Raw genomic sequence first — 19,487 nt, 5'->3', positions numbered from 1 at the left:
ATGCAGCTTCCACAACCACTGGCTGGTTTAAACTTATGCCTATTAGATCTGTCGTAAGCAGGCCTAAAGATCACTTCTAAAAATGCCAGTGTCTGTAGTCCTTGTCTGCCCTACTGCTCCTTCAAGGATGGGGAATTATGCCCCCAAAGAACTATTACCACTGTGCTCTAAATCTGGGCTAGGAGGTCAAATACTTTTTATGCATTGTGGCAAAGTAAAAACAGGAGAAGAGCTCAATGTGGAGCAAATGGGTGAAATGCTGAAACCATTTAAAGTCATTAAGTATTGTGGGCGATTGCCAGAATTTGAAGATCAGTTCTAATTTTGGCACAGCATTTCGCTTATGTTGTGTGAGAGTGCCTTTTATCTTGTCATTGCTTTGTCATTATCAACTTCCGTGTTTCCCTTGTGATTCATTAGGCTAAAGAATCTATAGCAATATTTCTGCTCTGGCTGATAATGGCTAGGCAGCCTCCCCAGACGGTAGTCACATTGTCTTATAGTCACTAGGTCAGAGTGGCTTTAGTATTTTTACAAAATATTTTTTGCTTTATTGTCATATGTTATGCCATATCTAAAGAGTATAGATATTTACAGTGCATCATGTCTGTAGAAGACCTAACATAATTACAATAGTTTGAATTAGGGCTGTCAAGCAATTAAAAAAAATAGTGATTGTGTGATTAAAAAAAGTAATCGCAATTAATCATGTAATTAATTGTGTGTGCTGTTCCTTTGTCAAAGGGGCAGTGCTGCAGAAGCCCAGGATCAGCTGGAGTCCTCAGCTGACCCCAGGCTTAGTGCAGCTGCTTCTTTGAAATGCAGTGGCGGCGTTTCAAAGGGGCAGCACTGTAGGAGCCCAAGATCAGCTGGAGTCCCCAGCTGACCCTGGCTTCGTGCAGTTCTGCCCCTTGGAAAGGCCGCTCTGGTATTTCCAAGGGGCAGCACTGTGGAAGCCCGGGGTCAGCTGGAGTCCCCAGCTGACCCCGGGATCCGTGCAGCATTGCCCCTTTGAAGCGCCAGAACATCACTTCAAACGGGCAGTGGAATGCAGAACTGGGGATCAGCTGGGACCTACAGCTGATCACAGGCTTCTAATGCGCTGCTCCTTTGAAGTGCCAAAGTGGCACTTCAAGGGAGCAGTGCAGCATTAACGCCTGCGATTAACACTGTAATTTCTTTAACGTGTTAATCGTGCCCTGCATTAATCGCAGGTGTTAATGCAGATAAATTGACAGCCCTAGTTTGAATATATTCAAATTAACCCCCTGGGTCATATCAATTGATATGACAGCAAACATTTAAAATCTGCAAAATCTGATTCTTCAAAGTCTGTGCAGCACAGGAATCATGCAGCACCTAACAGGATCAGGCCCAGAAAATTTCCTCAAAACAAAAACAAAAAAAGTCCTGCATTAGTGAAAGCGACATAGCCTGTTCCTCATGGAAGCTGCACTAGATTGATTACAGGTTTGTATGTAATTTGTGGTGACTGTTTTCTTTTCCATAATAAGGCCAAATCTTTTCCAACTTAGTTTGCTGCAAAAATAGTTCTTCAGTTTCCATTTACTTATATAAAACCCTATTTTGTGTAATTCATCTTGCCAGATTATTGTAAAATACATGCTCTTGAGAGTGCTTGTGAGGGAGGATAGATACTGAATTCTTGTAACAAAGGCTTTTCTCTGGTGGTTTATATGGAGCACCACATAATCCTGCTATTAAATATATTTTTAAAAAGGAAAGCTTAATTATTACCCCTAACAAATGTTCTTCTTTGAGAGATTGTCCACAGAGATTTAGAAGAGCATGGAGTGAATGTGCACTAAGCTTGGTATCTGTGGGGACAACATATCTTGAAGAACCACAGTTACTGTAAGGTAAGCACCTAGTCATTCTCTTTAAATGATCTAAAAATAGTGTAACCGATGTTGTAATGGGTTTATTATGGAGTCTTATTTTAGTAGTAAATATCTATTTCTATAGAAAGGATACACATTAAATAAGTTCTTAGATTATCCTGTCTCTTTTTTTCATGATTATTTCACAATTGTCCACTAAATATCATTTGGCAAATGTTGGCCCCAATCTTGCAGTCCTTACACAGCCAAATTCCTTCTGTTTGTATAAAGCTCAGAACCACTGAATATACTCGATAGAGCTTTAAAGTAATATGTTGAGTCTGTGCTTTTGTTTTGTGCTGCATATTGCTGAGTATAATACAATAAAATAATAATACTTTTCCCTTCTATGATGATTTTTTCCCAAGAAACACAATGATCTCTACAAACATTCGTTAAGTTAACATGCACAGCAGCCCTGGGAGGAAGGTGTTATCATCCCATTTTGCAAAAGGGAAAACTGAAGTAGAAGGTAAGTGATAAGTGACTTGCACCAAGATCGCATGACGAGGCAGGGTTGGAGCCAGGAGCTGCTGTTTTTCAGTTCTTTGCTCTTATTACTAGAACAGGTGCTCATATATTGATGATGACTGGGCCAATATGGAAAACGCACACTATCTTATTTGAAGATATTTATTGCTTTACATGTTTTCCTTGTTTGCTATTAGCAAGTGCACCTGACTCCTTCGAGAACAAATGTGCTGTGTACATTTTTATCTGGATACGTGGGAGGAATAACATGTGAAAATCCCATCTGTTGCACTGTGAATATTTCCTGAGGTTATTTCAATATAAGATATGTACATACAGATAAATTACATCTTTGTACTCATTTACGTCTAAGCAGTGTAGTTACATCTTAATTACATAATTATATTCAGAAAGTATATTACAGCGTTTCAAATTTTTGATAAACATCGTTGTAGAGATAAGCACTATTCCTGATAGCTTTGTGCAACCATGTTAGATTCAACTTTCTCTCAAGCTGCAGAATACATAAAAAATGATTCATTACTGTGTGCAGCTGAAAACTGGATCACAACGAGGGTAGATACTTTCAAAAACGACAAAATATGAGGACCTAAAGAAAAAGTACTAGAATTATAATAATTAAACCTACATTGCTAAGAAGTTATGTCCTTATCTAGGAACAAAAAAGTAGAAGAGTCCTTGAACATGTGAGTGATCAAGTTAAGCTAGTTTCAAGACAGGATTATCCTATTCTACTTGGAGTCTAAGAACCAATTCTTCATGATGATAATTGCTTTTATTTCACATCAATGGCAGCTGAAAACAACATCACAGAGTAGGTTGGAATGGCATGCTAAGGCAGGAAATTGTCCTAGATGTAAGAAACATCTAGAAGGGTAACTGACCAGTGTCCTCATTGACTGCAGATGTAACTTTATAATTTTTAGATGATTTTCCTTATCTGGGCATAGGAAGAACAAGAGGTGAAGTATGCATGTTGCCCATACAATGGCAGAAACGTAGCGAGGTGTGTACGGGGGGGCAGTTGTCCGTGGGTGCCACGCTAGAGGGTGCTGGGCTGGGGTGGGAGCAGAGCGCACGCGTTGTGGCGAGTGTATGGAACTGCTCCCTGTAGGATTATTCTACTTCTGGTAGCAGTTTCCTATACGAGCATTTCCTTATGATCATACAAATAAGAAAATGCTACCAGTAGCACAATCCTATAAGGTAGCAGCTTTCTACATTACACTGGCACTGTTGGGCCACGTGCTTCCTGTGCAATCTAGCCTCCGAGGCAGGGCCAGGCAGCGGGAGCAGCCACTTTAAAGGTAGGGTTACCCATACCTCCAGTGATTGGCTCAGCGGAAGGGGGAGAAGGATTAGGTTAGAGTGTGGGAAGGGCAGAGGGGGCTGGAGGTGCCTGGCTCTGGGGGACGGGCATTGGGTTAGAGCAGGAGGAGGGTTCCAGGGGAGGAGGGGCATTACGTTGGAGCAGAGGGGCTAGGGATGTCTGGCTCTGGGGAAGGGATGGGTGCATTGGGGTACTTATAATTTTTTAAAGGGCTACTTTATAAAAAAAAAGTTGAGGAACACTGTTCTAAACCAGTATTTCTCAACTAGTGGTACGAGTACCCTTAGGGGTACTCAAGAGAAGTCTGGGGGGGTACGTCAACACAGCTGACATTTGGAGAAAACTGAATTTTTGTGTTAAGTTTTACAGCACTTTATTATTTTCGTACTTTTTTACACCCAAAAATTTCATCGCCCGTCTTGCTATGATTAAGTTGTTTAAACAAATGTATTGCACTGGTAGAAAAAAAAAATTGTGTCACAAACTGCTCTCAACCATTCCTTTTGGCCTCCCTGTTTCCTTTCTCCTTTGGCAAGTTGGACAGGTAAAAATATATTAAACATGCACACAGTGCTCAGTCTATCTCAGCTCGTGCTGGATAATCTGGGCCTCAATTCTAAAGGAGTTAGCATTACTGAGGTGATTGATTCCCTCCATGTTTTGTTGTGGATTTTCCAAAGAAAATGCTGGTATATTCTATAGGTCATCCACATTTCCAAGTCCTAGCAGAGACTTGGGATTAACATGGCTTTCTCAACTAAAAGTCTTATACGTGTTCAGAAGTTTTGATTGTAAACACCTGGCAAGGCAGTCTGCCAAAGGCAAGGCTGGCCTTGAATCTTGACATCTATGAATGGCTTCACTTGAATGGCTTATGTGAAATTTGGAAGAGCAGCTCAGAGAGACATCTCTCCTTTACTTAAGGATAGAATCTCACGGCAGCCTGAAGGAAAAAGTTCTCGTGGCAGACAGAAAGCCTCGCTTGCAGTGTATCCTCAGCATTAGGCTACTTATTGCTTCAAGTGCCTTCAAGAAAGTGAGGGTGATTCTCGTGTTGTGTGTTAGTTTTATTTTAAAGTTTTTCTTAGTGTTATTTTAACAGGTAAGTTCATCTCTTACATTCACTGATGTAGCAAAGAGAATGTGGGGGAATAGTTGCTCCCGGGCACCCCAGTAGGGGGGCACTAATTTAGTCCCCTTCCACTTCCCCTGTCATCCCTTGGCTTGCCTGCTCCTCTCCAACCCCAGCCCAACCCTCCTTCATCTTAGACAGCGGGATAGTGTGCGCAGGGGCCTTCCCCAAACTGGAGGGGTGGGGGGTTAGGGTCAGGGTTGGGGTTCAACCATGCACCAGGTTCAGGGTACTGCCATGTGGCGGCGAGGGGAGAGGGCACAAATTTTGCTTTTGTCCTCAGGCAGATAACACCCTCGCTACGCCTCTGTACAATGGCATCAGTGGAAGGCAATATTATGGCAATAGCTGTAGAACACTAGAAGAGTCAGCAGAACAGAATGAGCAGGGCAGCTTACAATGTTTGTCCTGCCCTCTTCTGTCACTCTTTCTCCCCTCCAGTCCTGTTCCTTTCTCTCTGCACTGATGAAGGCAGTGCTAGGGATGTAAGTGACTAGTCCCTAGTGGGAGCAGGAGCCAGTGCTGGGCGGAGCTGGCTTAAAATCTGCGGGGGCAGAGGAGGCAGGGAGGTAGTGGGGACCACGTGCAAACTGGGAATCAGCTTATTCCTGGCTCACACCCAGTCCTGGGGTGGGAGCTAACCCTGTTGAGGCTCCCCCACTTATCGACTAGTCGGAAAATCCATCAACTAGTTGATTAGTTGATTAAACTAAATGTAACATTCCTAGTAGGTATCACACAGGTTCATATGTTTATGAACATGGAGTATCACTCTACTCTCCACAGCAGCCTGAAGTGCTTGGTAAATCTGCTCAGGTTTACGAAGATTGGTGTATATCCATTTTCCATTGATGTCCTGTAACCTGCACAGTCATCATTTATATATAATTGAGATATTTCATATAGAGCATGCCATGTGAGGTATCGGGGAAAAGGATTGCATCTGCTGAAACTCACTGTTCTATCTAAATATGTGCATCATGCATGTATATGAAGATATGAGAATTGCGTTGTATGGTTGTCACTAAAAATATGCTGTAGGCTTGGGAAGAACCCAGATACTAGCTCCCCAAAGATGGGGAGGTATCAAAACACCATCAACAGCCATTGTCTAGCAAGGGAGCTACAACACCATGGCTCCCTTGCACAAGGCCAAACCAGGAGAATTGCTCAGCCTTGCCTGGTGACCCAGCAGTGTCCACCAGACATGCCTGGCCTTGTGTTTTTCAAGAATTTGAACTAAGGGTATAAAACAGAAAACAGTGGCCCTATGTTTCACCTTTTCTCCTTTCCTTACATATGCTACAAGGAACCAGAACATAGAAGAATTCAAGAGAGGAGACTGGCTCAGATTTAAGAGAAAAACAAAAGATTGTAACGTCCAGTGGGGTGAGAACATTGTTTGTTCTAAATACTGACTAATGTATGTGCTTATATTTTCTTTTTTTTTTAGTAACGTCTCTGAATTTTTGCCTATCACTTATATACACTTAAAATCTATCTTTTCTAATCAATAAACTTGATTTACTGCTTACTTGCTTTGCCAGTGAGTTGGCCTGCAGTGATTGGTAAATACGTTCAGGTTTACAAAGGCTAGTGTATGTCCATTTCTCATTGATGAAGTATTGAATCTAATAAACTTGCAGTATTCAGAGGAACTTGAGCAGTGCAAGACATTATATTCCTGAGGTACAAAGCTGGGAGTTGGGGGATTTGGCTGATGCTTTTCTCTGTGTTATTCATGAATGGCTCTGGGAACATTCATGCAATCTATCTTGGTGCGGGGCTCCACAGGTGATTGTGTTGAGTGATAACAGTGCCTGGTGATGTTCACTGTTTGTCAATAGTAAAGCATCGTGAGAGAGCTCAGGCCACAGAGTGAATGGGGAACAACAGTATCAGAGTCCCGGGCTCAACCCTGGAGATCCTGTAACACATGGCTTAAGCTATGTGGAAGAAGGGTAGATGTATTTACTTTGATGGAGTCTACAAAGAAATAAAAATGGAACCCAAGGACCATAACTGCATGTTTCCTTTATTTGTGCTGACAGAAGCAATGGACTGAATTTTGCTCTGTCTGTGCAAAATGTACAACCCCATATGGACCTCAAGAATGACATAACACTAAATGTATGTGGACATGAATCATTGATACTGGAGATCCTTAACTCCAACTCTCTCCCTTGCTGTGGTCACAGAGACAACCACTACTAATGTTTTATTGGTCATATTTAATGACAGATCAGCCAAACTCTACAGTGTATTGAATTCACACTTCCCTGGGCTTAAAGCATGTGATTTCAAAGAGATAGCCTTAATTTAGTCTGAACAAAGTCCTGTTAAAAACACAGAGACACATTCCCTCCTGAATGCACAGTGGTTTGGTTTGATAGGCCAAACATTGAACATTGTGCTACTGAAACAGCTGGTGAGAATTAAGGATTTGCTTTGAAAAACAAATTTTCCTTGTAAACTCTTTGCTTAGGTCGGTCACATGTGCTTAGATATTCTTCCTTTAATCCATGTATCTTTAAGCTAATTATTTTTTAGTCAGTCTTTGTTGAGTTTGGTGAATTATGTTTATCCAAAGAAGAGTTTGATTCTTCGTGGTAGCTTACATTCCGGAAGTCAGAAATTCACCCCAAGTGACTTTCACTGTCATGTGGAAGGACTTTAACACCTTATAAATGCCATGAATCAGCTGTTCGCAGGGGTGCTGGGAGGGATGGGGAGGAGTTGCTATGTGTGGGGCTGCTGGCTCATGACAGTCAGAGGGGGAGGGAACAGAAAGGGGAGCTTGGTGCCAGTGGGTGCTCTGCTCCCACTAATTTTTCCCCATGATGCTCTAGGCCTGGAGCCAGTTTCTATAATTGCATTTGAGATTCAGACAGTCTTAAGTTCATACTTCACTGCCTTGTTTGAACTGTACAATAGGCCAGTCTGATGGCAGCTACTAAAGACTCTGGCTTGCACGTCCATGAAAATATTTTTCTCTTAATCCTATTTCTGTGCCATTCATATTACATTCATCTGGGGGAATCTGCAGTGATGCCTTTTTCTCTTCCAGAGAGACAAGGTAACTGAGGTAATATCTTTTATTGGACCAATTTCTGTTGGTGAGACAGGTTTTCAAGCCACACAGAGCTCTTCTTCAGGTCAGAGAAAAGCTCTGATGCTGGAGTGCCTGTGTGGCTCTAATTAAAGCTTGTCACTCAGAAGTTGGTCCAATAAAAGAATTATTGCCTCACCCACCTTGTCTCTTTAATATGTTAGGCCTGACATGCCTATGACTAGACTGCATGCATTTTTCTCTCCAAGTCACACAATGTTTGTAGTTTAATGAAGCATAAAAGTAAATGTCTGGAAGATACAGAAATCTCACAAGCAGTTTAAGTTAATAATTAGTTCTATGTAATTATTCTATTTATATTATGTACATGGGAATGTATTGATTGGAGCTCATGTGTATTGTGGAAAATTATTGCCCCATGGGTTTAAAAAAAGTGACTGATAGACTGGTGTAATACAGGTGATGTATGAAACAAAGTGGATATGGGCAGATCATGTAGGTGGACACCCCACATTAGTGATTGGATCCCATGAGACCACAAACAACTTCTGGGTAGACTGAAAATGTTGGGTTGATCCCATGACAAGACTGTTTGGCCAGAAATGGAAAGAATGTGCTCTCAACAAAATGGAATGGGTGTGATGTCGACTTGTATTCATGGAAGAACAGACAAGGAAGAGCCAGCCAAAGAGGGCAACAGTGGCTGAAAGAGGCATATACAACCTCTAAGCCAAAGTTATTTTGCACAGGTTAGATTAATTTTGTTAATCCAAATAGGGAAAGCTACTTACTACAACCAAGTCCCACATTTTCAAACTTGGATGCTTAAAGTTAGATTCGTACATAGGTGACCAGATTTTCAGAAGTTTTAAGCTCCCACAAATCCCAATGAGGGTCTTGGCAGTTTCAAAAATTAGACCACATTTAATTATGCTGCAAACACACTTATGATTGTATTTACTTTATACACTGTGACTAGTTCCATTTACCTTACCAGAGCTCATTACATATGCATAGTTTTAACTTTACCCAAGGTTTTGTAGGATAGGCCCGTATGAACTACATTTAAACTTTCTCACAGAATTTAAATACAGAAGGGACCATCATGATTATCTAGTCTGACCTACAGCACATTCCAAGTCATAGAATCTTACCCACCCATTCCTGTAGTAGGCCCCTAATCTCTGAGTTACTGAAGACCTCAAATCTTGATTTAAAGACTTCATGTTATAGAGAATCCACTATTTACTCTAGTTCAAATAGCAAGTGACCCAGGACCCACACTTCAGAGGAAATTAAAATTCCCCAGGGTTCCTGCCAATCTGATCTGAGGAAAATTCCTTCCCAACCCAAACTATGCCTCTTAGTAAGCTCCTGAGCATGTGGGCAAGACCCGCCAACCAGACTCCTGAGAAAAAATTGTTTCCTGATGCTTGGGATGGGCCACACTAAGAATGTCACACTCACTGCAGACAGCAAGAAACAGAGCAGGCAATCCCCAAAACTTATTTTACAATTAGATTAATCAAACCAAATAGCTTCTATAACACCACAGTGGTTAACAAGAAGCCAAATAATGTCCCCCTTAGGCAGAGTAGTCCATAGGATGGTTCTGTGTGGCTGCCTCAGGCCCTGTGATTTTGGGGGGTCCATGGCAGCCACCCCAACCATTCTATGGATAGGACTGTCCTCCATACTGAGTTTAGCCCACGGGGCTCAGGAAGGCCTGGGGGATTTCCTGGAATGCCTAGTGCAGGTCAGCAAGAGGGGTTGGACACCTACACACTTCCATGGCAACAGTAGTTGTGAGAAGCAGAAAGAAGTAGCAAACTGCTCTGCTCTGCCACCATCTCCCAGCCGGGTCACACTGGGGGCAGAGAAGACTTGGGGTAGGGGTGGGGTATGGGAAATGAGTGGAGTGGAGCAGGGATGGGAAGAAGCACAGTAGAAGCAAGAAGTGGCAGGGTTGGGAGTTGGGCCTGGAGAAGAGGGGAATTTCCCCTGGTCTCGCTGTCCCCCTAGGTATTCCAGCTCTTGGTTGCTAGCCAGATACATTGGTTTAATATGGAGAGAGGTTACTAAAAACCCAGTTTACCATAGCTAATTTTCCACCAATTCCAAATGGTTAGACACTCAGGTTACTCCATATTTCAGATTTTACCCAAATATTACACTGTCAGCCAAACCTTAGTAATCTAACTAAAAATTTATTAATACAAGAAAATATTAGATAAATGGTTAAAAAGATCATTTACATAAAAATATTTGTAAAATTTTTATACTAGGTTTGTAGCAGTGATAGCCAGCAAAAGTCTCTCTGGTGACTTCCAAAAGATTTGAAGGTCCTCAGTCTATAGCTCAAAACACTCCTTTTAGTTGTCAATCCACTGTCCAGAAAATTAGAGCAGGAATAAGCCAAAAAGGAGATGTCTCAAGTGTCTTTATATATGTCCTCTACCATGTACATGGAAAGTTACTGTTCCAAACAATGCCTATAGCTGCTATGTACGGAAAATTATTGATCAATATGAAGTCTGTGGTCACATGTCCACATCACATGCCCTTACATGTATAATTAGGATCTGAATGAGTGCTTTCCTGATAGCTAGCTGTGAGGGGGAAAACACCCTGCGTGTGTTTATGTAAATACAGTTTGCTCTTACTTTGCTTCGATTGCTTGATATTCAGCAGATTTTGTGGTGTTTTGTCATTGCAATCAACTTAACTGGTGTTGGGTAACAAACTATGTTAGTACTGAATGCAGAGATAGTGAAATATGGTTTCCAATGTGTAATTATTGTAGAAATGCAAAAAAGGGCTGGTGAGACTGAATGTAAACTACGTTATAGGTGTCATCCTAATAACAAACATATCTGAGATACAAATACATAGCAAATATTTATAACTTCAGACACAGTGATGATACATGACCTATGAGGAGAGACTGCGGGATTTGGGTTTGTTTAGTCTGCAGAAGAGAAGAGAAGAGAAGAGAAGAGAAGAGAAGAGAAGAGAAGAGAAGAGAAGAGAAGAGAAGAGAAGAGAAGAGAAGAGAAGAGAAGAGAAGAGAAAGGGAGGATTGGATAACAGCCTTCAACTTCCTGAAGGGAAGTTCCAAACAGGATGGAGAGAGGCTGTTCACAGTAGTGACGGATAGCAGAACAAGGAGCAATGGTCTCAAGTTACAGTGGGGGGGGAGGTCTAGGTTGGATATGAGGAAAATCTATTTCACTAGGAGAGTGGTGAAGTACTGGAATGGGTTACCTTGGGAGGTGATGGAAAAGCCCTGGTCTGGGTTGATTTAGTTGAGATTGGTCCTGCCTTGGGCAGGGGGCTGGACTTGATGACCTTGTAAGGTCTCTTCCAGCTCTATGATTCTATGATTTAACCAGGATAATCATATTTAACAGCTTGTAACTCTTCCACGGACACCTTACATGATACATCTTATATAAGAATTGTTAAAATTATATATATAACTATATAAATAAATAAAATATATAAATATAAATAAAATATATAAAATTGTATAACGCAATGATACAAATGGACATCTTCAATCATATAGCATCATAAGAATTATCTGTAGAAATTCAGTTTGTCCTCTTTAATGCCCCATCTCCAGCCCCTGGAAATACTGCTAATAGCAGTCATACATGGACAACATGCCTTTGTAGGCAGTCTCATCATGCCATTTCCTCCATAAATTGATAAGTCTTAAAATAAGTTAGGCTTTTTGCCTCCATGACTCCCTTTGGAAGGTTCTTTTTCAGAACTTCACTGCTCTGATGAAATGTATCAAATGTCAGGCCTAAACTTCCTGATGCACAATTTATATCAATTTGTTCTTGTGCAACAACTGGCCCTTTTCTTAAATAATTCTTCTCCCTATCTGGTGTTTATCCCTCTGATAGATTTATACAGAGCAATCATATCTCTCCTCAGCCTAAATCTCCTCTCATAAGGTAGGCTTTCCATTTCACTGATCATCTAGTATCCCTACTCTGTACCTGTTCCAAGTTGAGTTCATCTTTCTTAAAAATGGGAGACAAGAATTGCACACTGTATATCCAATAAGATCTCACCAGTGTCTTATGTAATAGCAATAAAACTTTCCTGTCTCTACTGGAAATATCTCACCTGATGCATCCTAGGACTGCATTAGTCTTTTACATGGCCACATCACACTGGCAGCTTATAGACATCTAGCAATGAACACATACAACCAGATCTTTTGCCTCTTCTGTTGCTCTCAATGAATACATCTCTAGTTTATAGCAAAAATTCCCATAGTTAGTCCCTTTGTAGTATTAAATTTTATCCTATTTCTATTACTGCAGTTTTCAAAGTCATCCATATCTTCTTGTATTATATTATGATTGTCTTCCATATTGACAGTACCTTCCAACTCTGTGTGATTTACAAATTTCATTAGCACATGCACTTTTTTGTGCCAAGGTCACCAATGAAAATGTTAAATGAAATTGGTTCCAAAACTGATCCTCAAGGAACTCCACTAGTAATATCTCGCCAGCCTGACAGCTTGCCTTTCAGCATGTCTGATTTACTCTCCCCTTTAACCAGTTTCTTATACACCCTTTGATTCTTGTATTAATCCCCTTCTTCTCCAATGTACCTAATACTTTGCCATGTGGAATGGTATGAAATGTTTTTTCTGAAAACCAGGTAGATTAGATCTATTGCTTTTCCTTTGTCTAGATTGAATATTGGTTATATTCTGAAAGAAAGACATATCTGTCCTTGCTGATCCATTCCTTCCCCCATTCCTTGTAGGCTTTCTGTTTTCTCTTAATAATCTGATTGAAGTGCTTGTTTATCCAGTTTGTTCTGCAATCCTCCTCACAATCCCCCACCTCCTTGATTAGGATGCAAGTTCAGATAGTTTCTGCAACTTTGACTTAAGTAATTCCATGCCTTCTCCACAGTAAGACCCTTGAGTCTTTCAGTCCAGTTCACTTCCCTAACTAATTTCCTTAATTTGTTAAAATTTGCCCTTTTGGAATCAAGGATCTGAGCTGCAGATCTATTTTCCTGTAACCTTCCATTTAGTATAACCCGCATTTAATTTAGTATCAAGTACATTAACTAAGGTTGGGCCTCACAGCCAGTTCTTCTATGCGGTCCTCACTGTTTACCAACACTAAATCTAAAATGGCATCACCTCTTGTTGTGTGAGGGCCGTTGGTGAAGAAATCTGTCAGTTGCAACATCCCCGGATAGCTGGGCCCTATCATTATTAGTAGCACTTGTCTGTTCAATCTAAAGTCTCCCATAATCACATGGCTCCTAGTAGTATTTATTTCATGAAAATATTGAGGAGGTTTCTATCCATATTCAAATCAGATCCTGGAGGTCTGTAGCAGACCCCAAATACTATCCCCTTGGCATCTCTGTTACCATTTTTCCCCAAAAGTGATTTTGACCAAAACAGATTCCATATAATTCATTCCCTCACTACTGGTTTCTGCCTCTAAGCTCTCAGTTTGCCTGGCTTTTTTAACTCTTTAAATTTGTATGTCCCTCAAAATTGGCTGCAACTATTTTGCTCCAAATTTACTCTCTACCTTGGCAAATCTTAGGACTACACAGATGTAAAGTCTATTTGGTTGCTGTTGTTTGTATCATTCTTATGTATTTTGAAGACACTTGAACTCCTTTGACCGCATGTTGAATTCTGTCAATAGCAGAGCTGCAGCAGAGTAGGAGTCACCATCTTTGATAAAATTAAGCGAAAACATTTATCGTTGTCCCTCATGTTTGTTGTAAACATTGGATTTAGCCTTGACAGTATCGTGTTGCCTCTTGGTTCCCATAGCTGCCAGGAGGAGGAGATTAGTTGGGATCCTATCAATGTTACTCCTTAATCAGTCACTGTTCAGTGAATAAACAATGGCAGGACTCTCAACCCCAATCACTCAAATCTCCTGTGTCAGACCTCCAAAATCATGACTGAGTGTTTTATTTAATGCTGAGTTCTTTTTATGTGTCCTCCAGTTTCGAAGCCTCTATAGTGTCTTAGGTCACATCATGTAAGCTCTTGGTGACAGGGACAGAGTCTGTCTTTCTCTTCTGTGTTCGCACAGGGCCTAGCCTAGTAGAGCCCTGGTCCATGACTAGGGTATGTAAGTGCTGTGGGAATACAAATAATAATAATAATAATCCAGATTTACTCTGCAATGATGAACGCTAGATATTTAGTCTTTTTTTTTTTAATGGGAGCTGAGATCTTCACTACATCACCCTTCTGGGCAGGAGATTTAATTAAAACACAAAGTTTCACAAGACTGATGGTAAAATCATAAGGTGCTCATATTGCAAATTGTCCCTGTGGCCACTTCAGCACTTCCAGCCTCAGTCACAATGATGAAAGATACAATCTGAATAACTAGTACACTGGACAGACTTGTGGATGGAAAGACATAACTTGAGGAGAGTTATTGGAGTTTCACTTTGAGTCAGCAGCAAAGTGAACTTGCCATTCTTATATCTCTCTTCCCAACATGCATGAAATAAATTAATTTAAAAGCCCTGAAACATCTCAGACTGAGTAGGTTGAAGATTTTTGTATTCCTTGTACTTATCACAATAATTCAGCAGAATGCTTTAGATGAGAAAATTAGATACTTGATTTCTCCTGGTTATGTGTACTGATTTTTTTACATAATTTTTTTTCATGGCACTTCTTTCTGCTTTATTTCTAATTAATACTCCTGATAAAGAGAAAATGTTAAAATGAAAGTAAAATATAGTTACTAGAGCATTTTCCATAACCTGGTGATTTTGTTACCAGTTGCTTTAGCTTACCGTCTATGTATTTCTCAGTCATATGTATTGTATATACAAGTCAGTATCAACAAGTCAATATCAACATTGCATTAATAATGCAACTTTGAAATAATTGTTTAGTCTAATAGCATGCAGTGGGGTAGGGTAAAATTCACCCAAATGCAAAGGGCTTTCACAAGATGCTACACAAATTTTTGAATGAAAAACATTTTCAATAAATGTTGCCTTTTTGTTATTAAAAACCTCCAAAAACTTTATGCAAATACATTTAAATGTTATTAACATTTTCCACTTTGCGGTTTATCTGTTTGTGAATTTCTGTTTGGCTGAGGGGATTGTTTTACATTGCCAATTTTGATTGGCTGGGTTTCATCACTTAGTGAAAGGAGGTTCCAAACACATTTCTAAAATGAAAATTTCACTTTCAAAATTCAAAATGTTTCATTTTCAAAGCTCATATTTACAAAATTAAAAAAGAAAAGAAAGTGGCTCAAAAGAATTCCATGGACACGTTTGGAAAAACAAAAACGGTCCCGTTTTTGTACTTTACATTTTGACCAGCTCTAAGGTTGCGATCCCAATGTGTAAAGAATATAAGTATGCAGGGATGAATCCCTACTGAGACCTTTGCTACAGAGTGAATCTGAACATGTATTCTATTAAAGCACTGGTAATGAGATACCTGGCTTTGGTAACCAATTTTGAATGGACTATAGTTCTTTATTTTACTCTGAGATTTCACAATCTGGTTCTCGCTCCTAATCACCTTTATATGTACATCTATGAGAGAAGCTTAACAGCAAAAAACCAAATTAGACTTTCCAATTCTCAAAGTACCAAGCACAACAGAGGAAGAGTGATAAGGAAAAGAATAATTTCTAATAAAACCTGTGTGGGATACTTCTCAAGGGAAAATAAAGCAGCTCAACACTTACAACTGCAAATGAAAGGATTTTTTGGCTCTCTAACTGTAGTCTTCTGCCAGGTAAAGAGCAAGAAAGCTCTGAACCACAAAGTAATTTAATTTGCTGAGCGGTAATGGGGAGTGAAAAGATTTGCTGTGCACATACTGAAGCTATAAAGATCTTTCTAATTTCCAGACAAAATAAATCATTAAACTGGTGTTAAGATTGTAAATATATCATTCATTTAAGGAGGGGGAATTTAATACAGTGTGTGCTATTAAAAACAGATATTTATGACACCACATTTAATTTCACAGTAATGTTTGTGGAGTCTCTTATAGTGTCGTTAGAGTGGAGAAAACTTCACAAACCACAGTAAATGTAGCTATCAAGAATTCTTAAATACCTAGGCCCAGAACGTAACTTTTGGTAGGACAAATCATAGCAGAAGGGAAAATTATCTGGATTCTTTATCGGGGTCAGGATTAGCCATCCTCCTTGGAAGAAGCCAGAGTTCTTTACACAGACTGTATAATATTTGAGGCCATAGCAGGTGAGACCAAGAGTCCATCTAGCCCAATATCCTATCTTGGCAGTGGTCAGTGTCAGAGGGAATGAGCTGGAAAAACAATCTTGAATAATCCATCTCCTATTGTCCAGTCCCAGCTTCTGGCAGTTGGCAGCCAGGGCTTGGCAATTTAAGCTTATCTAATTCTGTTTTGAACCCAGTTATACTTGTGGCAACACAGGTTGACTGTGTAGTGTTTGAAGAAATGCTTCTTTATGTTTGCTTTAAACCTGCTGTCCATTAATTTCATTGTGACCCGCTAATTCTTGTGTTATGTGAATAGATAAATAACCCTTCCCTGTTCACTTTCCCCACACCAGTCATGATTTTATAGACCTCTATCATAGCTCACCTTAGTTGTCTGTTTTCTAAGATGAACAGGCCTAGTCTTTTTAATCTTTCCTGAAATAGAAGCTGTTCTCTCCCCCTACTCATTTCTGCTTCCCTTCACTGTTCATTTTCCAGTTCTAATATATCTTTTTTGAGATGGGGCAATGACAATTGCATGTGTTATTGAAGGTATGGGCATACTATGGATTTATATAGTGGCATTACAATATTTTACTTCTTATTACCTAAGTTTTTCCTATGTAACGTTTCTCACCTTTATTGACTACTGCTGCACATTGAGCAAATGTTTTCAAAGAATTATCCACAATAACGCTAAGATCTTGCTTGAGTAGTAACACTTACTTAGACTCTGTCATTTTGAATTATGACAAAGTCAGACCTGACAGCAATAAAAGAGTGGTCCTATTAGAGTTTGGGACATGGCCAGGCATAAGTCCGCTTACATCTAAAGGATCTCCCCCCAGCCCAGAATACCAAGTAATTTATGGGGGACAAATTAAAGAAAAAGCAGGACGGCTGTGGAAGTCAAAGGGATAGAATGAGGGGCCTGGACAGAGACACTGAGCAGAGAGCCCTGCACAGTACCCACTTCCCCTCCAAGTCAGCAGATGCCACCCAATGGAAGTCTGCCCAGATGTGTGAAGGGATAAAGGAGCAGAAATAACCTCTCTCCCCCTCCCCCCCAGTCACAGGCCCTTCCTTCAGCCAGCCTCTGCTCCCCGGTCTTGTAAATGGCCAAAAGCATGGTGGAAGGCAGGAAAGTTCAGCCCTAGAATGGAAAAGGCTCTTTTCCTTATGAGCTGAAAAAGAGGACACCTCGGGTCAACTAGGAACATGTGTGTCCAATTAAGGGCTTCCTGTGACTTCTTCTGGTGAGAAAGAGAAGGAGAGACAAGCAGCAGCAGGGTTAGTTGCAAGAGGTAAAAAAAGTTTTCTCCTGAGAGGAAAGCTGCACTTCCCCCTGGAGGAAACACAACCAAACTATCTGCTTCTTTGGGGAAGAACTGGCACCTGCATAAGAAGGCAACACACCACAGAGGGGACAGGGCAAGATATTCTCTTTTCATGTTATACATCTGTTTCTTTGGTTTGGATGAAGAGTAATCCTTGAACCTACCCTGAGACATCCCCATCCCCCATATAATATCAAGAAATAAAACCTGACTGAGAAATAAAAACCGTCAAAAGTGAGACTGATTTATTCTAGGCCTCCAAATCTGCCAGAGGGGAAACACTGAACCCAGCTAGGTGAAGGAGATGCATTGCCACTAGATGCACAGTTAGGATTACCTTGCTTTGCACTTATCAACGTTGAATTTCAACCATTATTTTGTTGTCCTGTCACCCAAGTCAGAGAGATCCCTTTGTAATTCTTTGCAGTCTGATTTGGATGTAATTATTGTGAGTACTTTTGTATCATCTGTAAGTGTTACCACCTCACTGTTCATCCCTGTTTCCAGATCATTTATGAATAGGTTGAACAGCACAGGTCCCAGTGTGGATCCTGAGGGTGAGGAACCCCTGATATTTACCTCTCTCCATTGTGAAAATTGACCCTTTGTTCCCTCCCCTTGCTTCCTATCTTTTAACCCATTACTGATCTATGAGAGGACTTTCTCTTTTATCTTTTGACTACTTATGATATACATGGAGCTCTGGAAACACCTGGAAATACAGGACCACCTTCATGAAAGCCATATGCCTCCATAATGGTTCTGAGGCCCCTTACATCTTTCCATGGCTCCAATGAAATGGTGTTGGCAGGGCTTCTCTTAGTAACAGCCCCTAGATATCCTAATTCCTGATATCTCGCAGGGCTGGGATGGAGAATGAGGAACATAATGCCTGGTCCTTCTGGCCACACTGAACTTGCCAGCTGTCCAGGCCAGAGAGCAATAGTGGCAGGGGTGGCTTCCCTCTACCTCCAACTGCATGATTGGAGAAGACACATGCCAGTCTAAAAGCCCCAGTTATTACTGGGCTATGTCTACACTGGCCCCTTTTCCGGAAGGGGCATGTTAATTTCAGCTATCGTAATAGGGAAATCCGCGGGGGATTTAAATATCCCCCGCGGCATTTAAATAAAAATGTCCGCCGTTTTTTTCCGGCTTTTAGAAAAGCCGGAAAAGAGCGTCTACACTGGCCCCGATCCTCCGGAAAAAGCGCCCTTTTCTGGAGGATCTTTTTCCTACTTCTAAAAGCCGGAAAAAAGCGGCGGACATTTTTATTTAAATGCCGCGGGGGATATTTAAATCCCCCGCGGATTTCCCTATTGCGATCGCTGAAATTAACATGCCCCTTCCGGAAAAGGGGCCAGTGTAGACGTAGCCCTGGTGTCTGGTATAGACTGTTATAGTTACAGAACGCAAAATACCTGGAAACTATCAGGTTCAAAATTAAAACTAGTAGTATGAACAATTAATGACTCATACTTATGAGCCAAACAATCACTGGAGGATATACAAGTGCAGAGCCAAGATATCCCAGACAACCTTTACTATGCCCTGCCATCCTCACCAGCCATTTGAGTTAGACATGTACCTAATACAAGCTAGTTTACATGTTGAACTCTGAATCCCTTAATACTATGACAATTCAGCAAGGAGCCCAGTCAGAAGGAGAGACCCTAAAGCCTGTAATTATTATAATTTAAAAGTATTTTAATTTTCCCGTGTCTGCAAACATTTTTAAACCACAGCCACATGGGTTATGTAGCAAAGTATACATAGTCCAGGTGCAGCAACATACCAGTTTTACAAGGCCTGGCCTGAGGAAAGCATATTATGAAGATAGAATGAGAGATGGAAAGGTTTTTGGATTTCAAATGCAACACAATAGGGATAACCTGCTCATTTACACCACTCTGTATCTGAGCAACCACCTGCACATCATGTAATTTTGCCTCATGACACTCCTGGGATGCAGCAGTAA

At 40.7% G+C, this 19,487-nt stretch overlaps 1 long non-coding RNA gene across 1 annotated transcript; it reads left to right on the top strand.

The window, feature by feature from the left end:
* The first annotated feature begins 897 nt into the window (after window positions 1–897).
* On the top strand, window positions 898–10,990 carry LOC102452562 (uncharacterized). Its single transcript, XR_332045.4, has 3 exons — window positions 898–1,880; window positions 2,270–2,373; window positions 6,165–10,990. It is a non-coding gene; the product is annotated as an uncharacterized LOC102452562 (long non-coding RNA).
* The last annotated feature ends 8,497 nt before the right edge of the window (window positions 10,991–19,487 follow it).

The sequence above is a fragment of the Pelodiscus sinensis genome, chromosome 1 (genome assembly GCF_049634645.1).
Source record: "Pelodiscus sinensis isolate JC-2024 chromosome 1, ASM4963464v1, whole genome shotgun sequence".
NCBI classification, from domain to species: domain Eukaryota; kingdom Metazoa; phylum Chordata; order Testudines; family Trionychidae; genus Pelodiscus; species Pelodiscus sinensis.
This window is presented reverse-complemented; position numbering and strand designations above follow the sequence as displayed.